Source organism: Falco rusticolus, chromosome W (genome assembly GCF_015220075.1).
Source record: "Falco rusticolus isolate bFalRus1 chromosome W, bFalRus1.pri, whole genome shotgun sequence".
Classification (NCBI taxonomy): Eukaryota; Metazoa; Chordata; class Aves; order Falconiformes; family Falconidae; genus Falco; species Falco rusticolus.
The window spans coordinates 11,096,604-11,111,553 of record NC_051209.1 but is presented as its reverse complement, the minus strand read 5'-3'; positions in this window follow the sequence as shown (position 1 = coordinate 11,111,553).

Sequence of the window (14,950 nt, the reverse complement as noted above, 5' to 3'; positions counted from 1 at the left end):
TTCTGATAAATTTCATAAGCTAAGAAAAAAAGCATCCAAAGCAACAAAAAAAATAGGAAAAACACATTTCAGGTAAAAAACGGAGTGTACCATAGGATGCAGCACTTTGTCCGAACTCTGCCAAAAGTCCCAATGCAAAGAAGAGCATTGAGAGAGTGACACCAGCAGGTTTGGTCCTCAGCATTTTATAAGATAGGACATGAAGAAGTAACTGGGAGAGAATTCATTGTGGGCTGAAGAAAAGAAGATGGCTCAGAGCACAAAATCAAGTTCTCTGTGCCCTGTGGCAAGCCACAACTTGAAATGTTGAGAGAAGGCCAGGAGATGAAGGAAGGTCATCTATGAGAGGTTTGGAGACCATCACCTGGCAGTTCCCTGCCAGATCCCAGGCAGTAGATTACCAGCAGCTGGGCCATGGGGGTATTTTCTAGAGACCCTCTCCTGGTTACACTGACAAGCAGTTTGGGCTCATCAGCTCAGTATTGCAATAGCAATAACAGAGATGACTGGATTCCTCCTTCCTGGAGAGAGAACATGCCCTACAGAGACTGGGAGAGATAGCAATCAGGAATATCATAAAAGATGGGAAGGCAACAGTTGAGGTGGGGAGTCATTAGAGGGAAGTTAATACTGTGAGTGGGAGGCAGTCTAAGAAAATATATTAGAAACTGAAATGTAAACTTGAAGGGCAAATCTAACCCTTTACATCTACGATTTTCAAGATTTTCACTTCACGAGGGAGTGAAGTGCTACAGATTTTTACAGGAGGCTTGACACATAGTAGCTTTTTACACCTCTGGTAATCAACCTCTTCATATCTGACAGCTGGACTCAGAGCAAGTACTCTTCTCCCAGTGTTTGCTAACACCTTGGAACAACACCATCACTAAGAAAAACTCAAACCAACCTCTTGTAGCCACCAGGGAAATCAGAAATGATCATTAAGACCATCAGGTTCCCACTGTTCATATAACATAAGCAGGAAAACATCTCTGTGTTAGGTCAGTTTTGAACCAAAGCACAGAAAAAATAAAAACCAGAGAGTAAATATGTCTTCAGTACCAGATCTCTTGGATTTTAGGAAATTCGCGTAAGCATACAGCTTCACTCAGCTTAAAAGCTTACAGTAATGAAATATTACCAATAAAACATCATCAATAGACTTTCACGTACAGTAATTGGAATGCAAAAGGTATTTAATCTTCAAGCGTACCATACAACATGGCTGAAGCCTGGAAAACTCTGAAAATAACAGCACTTAGATCCCTTTGCATTTTGTGCATTTTAGTTCTGTGCAAGACAAAGGAAACATCTGCAGGGAAAGTATCAGTTCTGTGGCAAAGGTTACGGATTAAACTGCTGCTCTGTAAATATGTATATACATCTAAGATGTATACATTATTCTGAAAGAAAGCCAGACATCCAGACATTGATTTTCCTGGAAAAATATAGTTCACTGATGCACAGTTGCTCTAATTTAACAAGCACTATTTGCTCTTCTCATACACGGATTTTTGCATTCAAAGGAGATGGTGTGCTAATAAATTTGTGCATGTGTGTTGCAGATGAAGGAAATCTTTACCTAGAAATCTTTACCTCCTCTGAATGCTACCTTTCAGCTAATGAGATTGCGGTCACCTAAATTTTCATTGTTTTAAGAGCAAGTGGCTGCCGACAGTTTCCTTTCAAGCTTGAATGATGAAAGGAAAACACCACGCTGCCTCATCTGGCTAGCTTGCTGAGAGCTAATGAGCCTGAGGCTGCACCCATCTTTGCTATACTAGTGTGACCTTATGTCTGCTAATGCACAGGGAAGGAGTGAAAAATGTACTGCTAGTTCCCTCCAACAGTTCCCTGGGGACATGCTGAATGTGCCAAACAATTTAGTAAATATATATCAAGTTACTGTGTAGAAACATACGACCCTGGGTATCTCAATCAAAAGATCATCTTTTATTTTTTCTTATCTTCTCCCTTCATGTTCAACATTTGATAATTCTTCTTTAAAAAGCATATCTTTTCTTACTAAATTTTAAACATTATTCAAAGATTTTCACTTAGATAGACTACATGGAATTTTTAACTGTTTTTTGTTTGTTTTGGTGTTTGGGTTTTTTCCTACCAGGTAAATAGAAGTCGATGTGAGATTTGATAGAGAGGTTTGAAGGCTGCATAGCTGTTAGCAACTGAGAGCACTGAGTAGCATGGACTGTGCATCTCAAAAAGATTTTCCATGCATATTCAACAGGAAATATTTCATGGCTACCCCTTGGTGGAATCTCTTTTGTCTTTGTGCTCAGTTTCCATAAATATTGCTGGAAATCAGCTTTACTGGATTTTAAGATCAAACTTTCATTTGCAAACTTTACACTCAAATATGCAGTTATAAATTCTCCCTGTATGGTAGTTATTTGCTGAAGCCATCTAATAAGGATTGGAAATGCCACCAAGCAGTATATGTGTGTGTGTATATATCTCTGTGTGTGTGTGTGTGTACATATATATAAATAGCCCTGTGAAATAGAAATATTCACAGTGGATAATGGATTTTTGAAGACTATAGAATACCAAGAGTTTTTTGATGAAAAAAAAATAAATTAATTATGTTAAGTCAGTTAAATAATGTTAGTTTCCCAATGAAAGTCAAAGCAAAACATTAAAATCTGAAAGTATCAAATAAGTTACTACTGATTACTTATTTTCACAGCTCTAGGACTTGCCATCTGCTGGAATACAGTTGAGGACTTCGATGTGGCCAGTGATCTTAGTGAGCTATGCAGTAGATTTGCTTTTTTTAATATAGAGCCTTCTTGTGTCTTGGTATTTTTGGCAACACCTTGAAAGCACAGACTACAGCCCAGACTGACTAGTAATTTTGCTCACAGAAATAAATGAAGAATTTCACTTTCATACCTCACCAGATGTCTGTATCACCCATTTATTCCATTATAAATTCAAACACAAACCTTTCAAAAAAAATATCTGTCAGGCTGGCCACAAAGCAGAACAAAACTCTGAGGTGGTGACTCCTCTAAGTATACTCAGTCTATTCCTGTGGCAAGAGGACGTGCTTAACACATCACAAAACCACGGCCATGTCCCAGGAGATAAATAACAGATTTTCTTCATAAGACACTGTTGGGCAAAAAGTCCCAAGACAGGCTTTGCTCACTTCTAGCAACCTTGGAGCATGCAGAGGGTAAACATGTTAGAGATGTTACCTACTCCAGAAGACATTATCAGCTGTTGGCAGCAGCACCCTTTGTGCTTTGTCACTTTATGAAGTTTACAGGTCTGTACACAGAGAAACAAAATAGATATTTTTAGCTATTCCACCCAACCCAGGACTCCCCCTCATGTGCTCTTTGGTCAAGTTTCTGAGGCCTCAAGAAAAGAAATTTCTACCATTTTCCTCGAGGATGGTCTTGGCAATGGAAGAGGTACTTATCTTTTGGGAAGTCACACCTTACGCTGAAAGAGAGGAACTTTACAAAAAGCAGTCCTGATCCCAAACAAACAAAGTATGGGGAGAAGACGCTGCTTTCCCGATTGCAGGGGCAGAGGGTGCCAGGAGGGAAGATGAGGCTACTGATGGCATGTGGCACTGGGCTGGCCACACTTGCCTCCAATGCTGCGGTGCCTGCCAGGGCTGCCTCTGCCAGGCTGCTCAGCTCCAGGCGGGCATGCTGCACAGGCAGATCTGAACACAGAGCTCCTGCCCTCTGCCTCGGTCTCCACACTTTTTAATGGGCAGTTTTGTTTTGTGTTGTGGTTGCTAACCAAGGCTTTTTCCTCTGCTGTTGGAACAGTAGAAGCGCTGGCTCGTTGGCACGGGAGCTGCTTTTCCCTCGTATTAAGCCTGAGTTATTATTGCATTGCAGTCACCCAGTCCCTTTTGCTTTCTGTGGCATCAGCATTTCCCTGCAATAGCTGTCGCAGCCCACTATAACCCTCTGGATCTGTGCTTTATAAACCCTGAGCCTCGAACAACAGGAGCAATGTTTTCTTCTCTGTGGTCTCTGCCTTCATTGTAAATAAGTATTAGGTCTGAAACATGGAAACATATGTTTGATTTCCTTTATTTGCCTCTGTCCACACCTTCCTGAACTGCTGCAGTAAATCCTTCATAATCATTATTATCCTTTAAGACTTCGAGAACAGCAAAGGCTTACACGCTGCTTAATGCACAGAGATGCAGCATGGCTCTTATCCAAAAGCTACAATCAAACCAGGACAAGATTAAGTATATTCAAGGCAAACACACCCACAATCTTATCAAGACAAAAGAAGAAATCCTGGCTCTGTTTGAGATGATGGGAGTTTTGCCACTGACTTACTTCAGTGAGGTTAGGATTTCACCCAAGATAAACAAGTCTGAGACAAGACAAAATAAAATAGTTTAGAAGTGGGAGGGTTGGTGGATGAGTCATGGGAGAATAAGGGAAGGGATATTTACTTCCTGGGGGGAATGAAGATGAGGCAAAAATGAAATATGAATGACGAGCGAGGGGAAGCAAGCAGCCGACTCAATATGAGTGATAAAGCAAGCTTCGATTTATTACGGCGCAATTATGTCTTATATACAGTTCCAGTTAATTATGCCTACAAATCATCTGCTGATTGGCTAAGCTCTAAAGGATTACACTTTCATACATCCTCCTACTTGCGGTTTCTGCGGATAGCTAACTACATATATTTTTTTTCCTCTCTTGTCTACGCGAATTCCTCAAAGTTATTTACAACATTAGGCACAAGGTCAGCATGACCTTATCTCTCTTCCCTTATTAGCAAGCCTGGTAATTTTCCATTTTTAGCAAGCCTGGTAATTTTCCATTTCTAGCAAGTCTGGTAATTTCTCGCTGCGGCCTAGCTTGGTTCACTCCAGACTTATGTCAAAAGCTGTATCACACAGTCCTTCTATGGAACTGTGGCCGTTCTCTTTCATCCATTCTGCAACATATGAATATTTATATTTGGCTGAGTGCAGTGAAGGAAAAGCGAGGGGTCCCAGTGTGCATCGCAGCACGGAGCCCGCACCTTCTGGGCAGATGCAGGGAGCCCACAGAGACGCTGCTGCGTGGCTGGCCATTCTGGCCCTCTGCTGATGAGGGCTCAGCACCACAGCCCAAGGGGCAGCGGGACAAATGACTTCACCAAAATCTCACCAATTGCTTTTTTCCTCATTGCGATTGTTCCCTCCTGCAAAAGTTCTGGAAGGTTCTTTACCAGACTTTATTTTCCATTTTTTTTTGACACCTGGAGAGCAATAATGAATGTCCTAAAAATAAAAGAACCTCCTTTGATTAAAAAATAATAGAAATAAAACATTTTTGATGAAAAAAACCAGGGGTTTTCCTAATGTTTCCAAGTTAGCATGAAAAGTTTACTTAATTTCTTTCTTTGTTTGTTTTTAAAGCAGCAAAACCATTTCATCTGTTGTTTTTTGCTGGGTTTCTAGGTGATGCAGTATGACTTATACATTTTACAAAAGCTGGAAAAGAACGAGATTTTTCACTCTTGGTCTTGCTGTCAATGGAACGCAGTGTGGGGTCTTGCCTTAGGACATACCACCTACCCTCAGCCTCATGGTCCCTGCCACTTGCAGGATCAGTCGCTGGGAGAAGGAGCTACCAATTCACAAGTGGGTACTTCCACCGTTTGGGTTTTCTTTTTGCTGCAATGGAATAGTGCTTAAAGTAGGTAAAAAATATGGCAATCTCAGCAAGTGGAAGCCTTGCTGAGGTTGCCACCCTTTGGCAAGGAAAGCTTTGCTGCTCCAGAAAATGGTCCTGCAAGATGACAGCTCTGAATTACCTTCTGCAGGTCTTTGCTGTGGCTTGTTGCAGCAGAGGCCGGCTGGAGGCCAGTCAGTACTGGTGCATCCCTGGAGTACAGGGGTACCTATACTGCGGCCAATACTATTTAGTGTTTTCATTGATGAAGTGGACAATGGGACGTAGCAAGTCTGGAGCAGGTACAAAACTGGGAGGCTGGTACACCGGATGGGTGTGCTCCTACTCAGAGGGCATGGACAAGCTGGAGAAATGGGTCCACAGGAACCCAATGAAGCTTAGCAAAGAGAAATGACAATTACTGTCCCTGGGAAGGAACAGCCCCAGGCACTCCATCCTTGGAGATGCTCAAAACCTGACTGGACATAGCCCTGAGCAACCTGCTGTGGCTGACAATGCCTGAGCAGGAGGCTGGACTAGATGATCTCCAAAGGTCCTTTTCAACCTCAGCTGTTCTGTGACTGCGTGTGTTTCCTACCAGACAGCCAAAATATTTTAGCCAAAGTAGGCTAGTTAGTCTTTGGATGTACCTGACATGTCCGCTTCTAAATCCCATGTGTTTGGATAAGTAGCAAACTCCTTCCACTAATCTTCTCACTTCCTATGGAGGGAATTTAACACCTGCAAGTTACTCAGGACATTGCCTCTCTGGTATCCCATGCACACATACAGACAAGAGCATCTCTGACCAGCCTGGGTCAGTACTTCAGTACAGCTCTACCTCGCCTGCAGTTAGCAGAGGTTTCTTCACACACTTGACTGCGAATGAGACCAAGCATTAGTAACATCAGTACGGATGAATTGCATTATGAAACTAAAGACACTGACAGCTTATGATACCATCTATAATGATGATGGTTTCCATTAAAATGTCATTCATAAAACAGCTCTTAACACCTTTATTTACCACTCCGAGTGCATAGGAAATACTTGGCATCCCATATGTTAGCGAATAGCAACTTATTAAACTTTCTCAATCACAATTTCTTGCGAGACCTGAAGACAGCAAAGAGGGAGAGAGAACATTTTGTCTCAGTCACAAAGAGTTACTGCCCTCAGGGCTACTTAGTGCTGCTTCAGGGCTGCAGAGCTGCTTACAGGGAAACTCCACTGCTTCTCTGCTCTGCATCCCTGCTGAAGAGGGAACAGATCTGAAATCCATCTTCCCTTTGCTATAAGGAGCCAGTAAGAAGCACTTAAGAGACAGTGTAAGAACAGAGCATGGGTAGTGCAATTTTTTCTAGTGATAGTCTTATCAGCTGGATAACAAGCAGTAGAGAAACCTCCTCCTTGAATTTTGTCCAATTTCTTTCAACCTCCGTAACATCTTGTGGCTATGAGTTCCCCTGAAACTGCTAGGGAGCAAGAGCCCAGTGCAGCCTTGCAGTGCCCTTATATCTCTTATCTGGCTTCTGCAACAGCCTCCCCTTGGGCATAAATAAGATCAGCAGCAAAAGGATGAAGAGAGGTCTAGACTTGCCCAGGTGGGGAGCACACGGTTTGTGATAAGTGCTTGGAAACAGCACAGCCGTGTCTGTCCTTACAGCAGATGTACAGAAGAAACCAAAGATAGAAGAAAGCACAATAAACTGATAAATGGGGAAAGTATTTTCCATGCTGTTTCATTCATTCAAATATCTTTTCTTTAAAATGCCCCTGTATGGGCACACATACTGCTTTGTAGTGATGGGGAAGACAATTTGTGGTGAGACCTTGTTCATGTCTCAGCTCAGAGAGTTCCCAAAGAATTACTGTTTTCACACAGCCTTTACCCTGCTCCCCCAAAAAAATCACATTCAGACTTTTCTCGCTATAAGTCTGTATCTGGTTATCTCTTACTGGAACCACAATATGGCCATGAAACCCAGACTCATCCTCAGCCTGGAGGCCTGCCAGAGTCTCAGTCTCTTTTACAACTAGTGTTTCAATCAAGTTATTTATTCACCTAATCAAGAAGTAAATAATATATACAATTTCAGGACTTCAAAGATTCTGCCTCCCATGGTGAGATACAAATGAAACCACAGTTTTCATAATGTTGGTGATAGCTGACAGTAGCTAAGTAAAATAAGCTCTGACTGACTCACACAGAACATGCCTCCTGGAAGCAAGAGCCATTAAAAAACCCAGGATAAATGGTGTGAATGAAGATTCAGAGCTCATATACTAAGGATAAGCATAGCTGTTATTGTCATTAAAAAACCAAGAGTTTAACCCTGGAAAATATATCTGCTGGCTGAAAACATGATTGGTACTGGGGGCAAAACCCTAAAAAAATAACCCCCCTCCCTCTGAAAAAACACGCCCCATAACCCCCTCCCCCCAAGCCCAAAAACCAAACCACCACACCCTAAAAAAAAAACAAACACCAAACCACCATGCCCCCCCAAAAAACACAAACCACCACACACCCCCAAAAAAAAACCAAAACAAAGGAAGGTGACAAAAATGTCCCCCAACAGCCTAAGCAAGCCATATTCAGCTGCAAGACTACTTTGGCTGGGGTTTTTTTATTGATTCATTCAGATAAAATGAAATCAAGCAAGGGTAGATGCTTCTAAGTTCATTTGGAAATGTTACATTAATTAAGTAGTATTTTCTATCAGTACAAAAATTAAATGAGAATTCTGTAAACCAAACAATGCTTTCCCCCATTACATGAAGGAACAAAGAGCAAAACCTGAATACAGCTTCCAGCCCTTACTGTTTATAAACCGCTTCAGAAATTAAAGGTGTGGCAACCATTTTGAGCAACAAGTGACAGCTGTGCCCTGAATGACAAAATGAGGCAGTCTACTTAATGCAGTAAGGGATTTAAGAAAGAGATGACTGATCCATTTCCAGATGACATCTATAAGCAACAGATTAAAAAAACAAAAAACCCACCCAAAACTAAAATAGTAGGGGGACATTCTGGAAAGGGTGAATGTGACTTGACAAAACAAACTTGTTGCATCAACAGCAGTAAGTCTGAAAGTAGGACAAATAAGAAAAGACAATTAAGAGTGATAACAAGAAAAGCATAAAGATAGAAAGCAGGGCACCACCACCCCCCAAATGGATTTGAAGTTGTTATTGAAATGGACCAGCTGCTTAGGAAGCAGAAGAGAAGCATCTTGTGAATCTTGGTGGTATTTTTCTACTTTGAATTACAGATGCAAACAGCTGATATTAGAGAGCATTCCTAGTTTATTCCTCTATTACTGCCTTTTCTACTAACAATCTTTTCAATCAGCTTAGTTAGGCTGAGTAGGAGCATATAAACATTTCCATGAAAACTCCAAACTGAGCAACATATTTCTGGCTTTCTCCCCAAAACTGAAGCTTGAGATCAGTATGTCAAGAAATCTTTTAAGGAACTGTTAGGAGGAAAATTCCTTCCTCTGGCAGAACTCATAATCTGAAAAAAAAAAAAAGCCATGTGCAAAACCCTCCCTCCTATGGATAACCTCCATTCTTTGAGGCAAGGGCAATCATACACTTACTAGTTTTGTAGGCATGTGGCAATGGTCAGACAATCTTCATTTATGATCATCCTTACCTGGCCATCTCTGAGCTCTCTCTACTGTAAGCTCACCTGTTGTGATGAAGTGTTATATTTTTGATACGGTAGATGCCACGAACAGCTGGTGTAGTAGCTGGCAACACTAAGATGAGAAAGGCACTATGAGCTCAGGGCATATCCAACAGGAGGTGGACTCATTCCCTGACAGACCAGAGCAAACCAGATATCTATATCCTCAACTACAGCAGCAAAGTCTATGTTTAAGCACTGAAAAAGCTGGGAATAGCTTAGCATAACTTGGAAATACAAGATTACCCCCCTGGAATTATTTAAGCAGGATTTCTCTGCTTATACAAAGTGGCTTCTTTATGGTTAAGTATATTGTCTGGTCCTGGTACTAACGCCTCCCCCTTCCAAGCTTGCTAAGCCCCAGTGGCATGCAAGGTAGTCATGGGAGACAAGCACTGGGACCACAATGTGAGACTCATAATGAACCTCCTGAACTGCCACCAGATCAAGCTAGTATCTACACCAAAACAACCATGTTCCATTCCATCCTGTTTCATGCTGTACTGACATTTTCCTTTAGGAGGCCACTCAAGCACATACCAGCTGCTAACCTGCCTACTGTCCAAAGATGGGCCAATTTACCAGTCTCTAGTACAGGGGTACTCAAACTTTTTAAACAGGGGCCCGGCGCGCGGATGAAGTAGCAGGAAGACATCTGCGGCTGCTTGGTTTCCTCCCCCCAACCCCTGGTGGGGGAGGTGGGGGGTGGGGGGTGGGGCGGGGGGGTTCTGTAAATACCAGGGGCCGGATTGAGGACCCTGGGGGGCCGTATCCGGCCCGCGGACCGTAGTTTGAGGACCCCTGCTCTAGTACCTTGTATAATCTTTCGCACCTGTGAAAGGTCACTAAAAATACAGCACATCAGAGCTGCACCGTTTAACATCCACTGTGTACAGATGTAAGTGGCTAGCCACGGCAGAAAGCAACTGAGAATAGATCCAATATGCTATACTAATTAAATGTCTGACCAGACATAACCAGAGGAAAACCAGAGGAAAAGAAGAACTTTTGCTCTTTAGTTTCCACACAAAAGGAAACTTTTTTGCTCTTTAGTTTCCAAACACTGTGGTTGACCTTCCCTTCTGGAAGTGAGTTCGGGCTTAGGCATTTGCCAGGAATGCTTTCTCCTTAGCCCACAAAAATCTTTCAACTCAAGATAGCAATATTTTTTCAGGCTTTTTTTCCCTCTCTCTCTTGTGGAAAGAACATTAGTATAGTTACTTTTTTAGAAGGGGCAACATTAACAAAAATGAAAAAGGTAAAACTAAATCAATACAAGGTAATGTTTGAGCTGACCTGCGCTAAAATCTAATTTTGACATTTTCATTCCATGAAACTATCCATAGATTGACTTTTAATCTTCATTTTTTCAGGAAAAAAATGCTTTATATTCACATTTTCATGGGAGAGGAAAATTGTTTTCCATGCAGCTGTATACTTCAAGTTGACAGCTGCATTTTTCACAGATATGATCACTCAAGCTGAGGTTTTCACTCAAGCAGCTTGAGCTGAACCCATGCAGGGCTTTGGAAATTACCAGAGCTACCTTGAAATTGTCCTGAAGAGAGAAAAGCCCCAGGACAACGAACACTTCAGGGCCATGTTGCTATGCAGACCATTTGCTCTGTTCTGACCCCAGAAGGGCTTTATATGACTAGTTTTATATTTCCTGCATGCAACGAGATAGAATTTCTGAAGTCCAAAGTGTTAATAGAAATTCATACTGTCGGTATGTTGCAGGAGGCAGGACTGGGTCCTGCTTCTCCTGTGGGGTATGGTTGCCCACTGCTCCAAATCTTACAAGCGTCAAAATCAGAATGGAAACTGCCTTAGAGCTCTGGGAAGACAAGCTATAATCTCATGTCAATCTATGTGTGAAGGCAGAGCTGATACAAGGATTGCCATCCTTATAGATTGTGGGTCGTTTTTCCTGATGTGCAGTTCTGAGAGCTGTTTCAACCTGCTGGAGGTATGAAGTGACCCATTTTACTTTAGAATAATAATAAAAAAATCCCCGACAAAACAAAACCAACAAACTTGTCTTGTTGAGTCAATGACACCTTAGAGGCAGTCGATAGAATTTGCATTGACAGCAAAATGAGGCAAAGTGTCTCTGGGGAAAAGGGGAACTTGCTTTCTCCCTCAATATGCCCTTATGGAGCTCAGACTTACATCCCTTCATTACCATGTCTGCATAATTAATGCTTCGGTTTGGGGTTTTCCAAAGTGAAAAAGCAAACCCCCAAATCTTGTGCACCCTGTGAAGCTGAAGAAATATGAGTCAGCCATGGGGTTACAAGGCATTATAAGTAACCTATATGTGTAACTTGCTCTCTTTCAAATACCTCATCAATCTGGAAGCTACACTCTCTATATGTCTCTTCTGCCAATTTGTTTTAACCGTCAAATAGGTTGCTTTCAAAGGACTCGAGTGACGGCTCAGAAATCCATCTTGGTGAATTGGCAGGGCCTGGAAACTGTGTCTCTGAACTGTACAGAGGTCAGATGTTTAATTTCATACGGGTACCCACGATTTGTACATGCTCCAGCTCTCAATACAAAACAGCCTGTGCTTCCTCCATTCATCAGGCTGTAATGCCTGTCTACGGATTGCTTCCTTCTGTGTAGCATGTACAATTGCAAAGCATGATGCAGATGCTAAAATAGATCAATACACTATTGCTATTCTTATATCAAAAGGGCCAGCAGGTAGGTGTCCTGTGAACACAAAATATGATGAAAGAACATGTCTTCTCAAAGATTTGCTGGACCCTCCTCTGGCTGGTTGAGCAGCATTAATGGGCACAGGTAAAATCAGCTCTTGGTAGGGGCAAAGAAACTTGTCTGCTAAGGTGTACAAGGGAAGAGGAGGGAATTCACAAGGAAGATCTTGTGAGCAATAGCACACAACGCTAAAAACTTTCAACATGTTCTGGACAAAAAATGGAAATTTTAGGAAGACACAGAGGAAGTGGTTTACTCAGCTCATGCATTTTCAAAGGAAGAAACTGAGGTTTCTGGGTTACCAGCCCTGTCTTGCTCCATGCAGTGTGATACCTTTGTCATTCCTATGTCCACACATCCAACATACTCAGTCATAGGAACAATCAGGAGAATTCAAAGGTAGCCTGCAAACTTGGCTTGGAACAAAGGTTCTCCAGGACACACCAAGAAATTTACATTTGAGATCTGCAGAATGATTCCATCCCAGAAATGCTCAGGCATTTGACAGATTTTGGGATAGAGAAGGGAAGGGGTGCTCTTACTTTTTCCTTCCTGTTGCCTTTTTGTTTAAACCCATTCACTGTGATCTCAATGTGCTGGGTTACCCAAAGTCCTGAGGACAACCCTATGCATCCTGTACTAAATCTTGCAGAGCAGAGCACCAGGACCACCTCTGTTAACTTCATACATCGTCTGCCTTTCTGTGCCACACATAATTGCAGCTCTGGTAGCCTCAGCCTCCTGGCGTGAGTCCATATGTTGAGCAATTATTCTCTTCAATTCAGACTGAGAAGGCTTCATGCCTTGGCAAAATGACTAAGCTATCTATATGTCTATGCTCTTTTTATGACTTGGAATGTTAAACTGCTTTCTGTCTTGATTATTTGCCTTGGTGAAATTTGAAAAAATAAAAGGCAACAATATAGATGGAACCAGTATGTTGAAGTTCACCATCTCTAGTGGATTCCACAAGCAACTCCCTATTCTCCCTATTACTGGAAGACTTTTTTTTTTACCTATCTTGCCCCATCATTTGATAGTGATGGAAGAGGAGAATCCAGGAATATAAAAAACCATTCTCTTATGTTTTCTGAAAGACCTGCTGATGTTTGTAGCAGAACAAGGAGAAATGAGCCAGCCCAGACAGTATTTGCCTTGTGATGCAGCTAAATCATATACTTTTTCATTTCATATACTACCTTGCCAGTGTGGTCAGTAAAATGTAAAAGAAGCTACCTTTGTCCTAGTTCATGTACTAGTGGAGGAGTGCAGTACAAAAGTGTGCTGCCTATGTAGATTTACATACAGATGGCATATGGCTTGCTGTTTCATAAGTAGAAGCTGAATACTGTATTTCCCAGGAATTAGAGCTGGACAAACAGCTCTCATACTGCATGGAAGTAATGGAGGTGGAATAAATGATGCCTGTCTTTTTCCTGAATTCCCAGAGTAGCATGCCTTGTTGCAGAGACAGCTCTGTGGCATGTCACAAGCAGTACACAATCCTTTCACCAAAACCCCACAGGCTATGAAATCCTTCTCTCTGTCTCCTACAAGAAATGAAAGAGGCCTCCGCTGCCTTTTGTAAATGGCAGCCTCCCATCAACTGCAGAGACTGGAGACAGGCCAGAAAATGCTTCTCACTTTGTATTTCTCAACACAGGTAAAATGAAGTCAACTAAGCCAATATATTCCTTTCGACTGTCCTGAACTTAAAGCAGCAGAAGCAAATGCAAGACTATGTTTAACACAAATTCATGAGTTTATTCACTCACACTGAGAGGCATTTCGTACTCAAAATTTGAGAAGGTAGTCCACAGCAAACATCCAAAAAATAGAATGAAATATTACTCACCAGCTGTCAATTTGACTTTTGTTTATGGAACCAATATCTTATAGGAATTACCCAAATCCACAGAGTTCATGATTGTTATTAATGGCGTTAAGCATTGCATACTGCACATTGCAAATTGTAAAGCTGGTGCTTTGCCACCCAGTTACCTACTGGAACACTTATTAGAACACAGGATTAATTCACTTCCTTGGAAAAGAGGTCAGGCAAGTGAGTTTTCAGACAGCAGGATAAAAAATAAATGGATTGCATTAAACAAAATGTTCCTGTTTGTCCAAAGCAATCATCTTTTTAGATTCCTTTGGATTCCTGTGACTGAAAAGTGAAGGAAAATGTGGTTTGGGGTTCAGCCTTTTTTGGGAAGGAGCCCACAAACTGTCATGAAAATACTACATCACAGCAAAGCTCCCGTCTCTTCTTTCTTTCTCTCTTTAAACTATATTAGAGATTTCATTTTCATGAAAGGAGAGTAAAGATGAAGACAAAGAGCTGTCTTAAAACCTCCAATTCCACAGAAGGCAAAGAAAATAAAAGCCCTTATTATTGTTCTCTGCCCTTTTCTCAAAACCTGTGGAGCCTGGCTCATGACTTATTTAATGTTTGCGGTCGGTGGGACTGAATAGCGTGTGAACAGGCAGCAAGTGTGTCTACACAGAGCTGACACTGAAATCCAGAACCAGAAACAAGGGCCAACCCTGTCGGTGCTTCAGGGTGCTGCTGGCTCACACGGAGGAGAGGCCTCTTGAATCTCATGCTCTCTCCTCCCCTGCTCAGCCGGTGCCAACTTCCAGTTGTTTTCCAGCAAAACCAGACAATTAATTACATTAAATGACAACAGTATGATGCAGTATCTCCGCCCTGTCCAGCTGTGATCACTCTCCTTGTAATACCGTTCTTGCAGCCAAGTGCTGAGTATCTCCAAGGAAGAGATTTAAGCCAACAAGGTGGCAAAGTGGCTTCAACCCACCTCTCAGTGGGCTAAAAGCCCACACAACATCTATTCTGGCT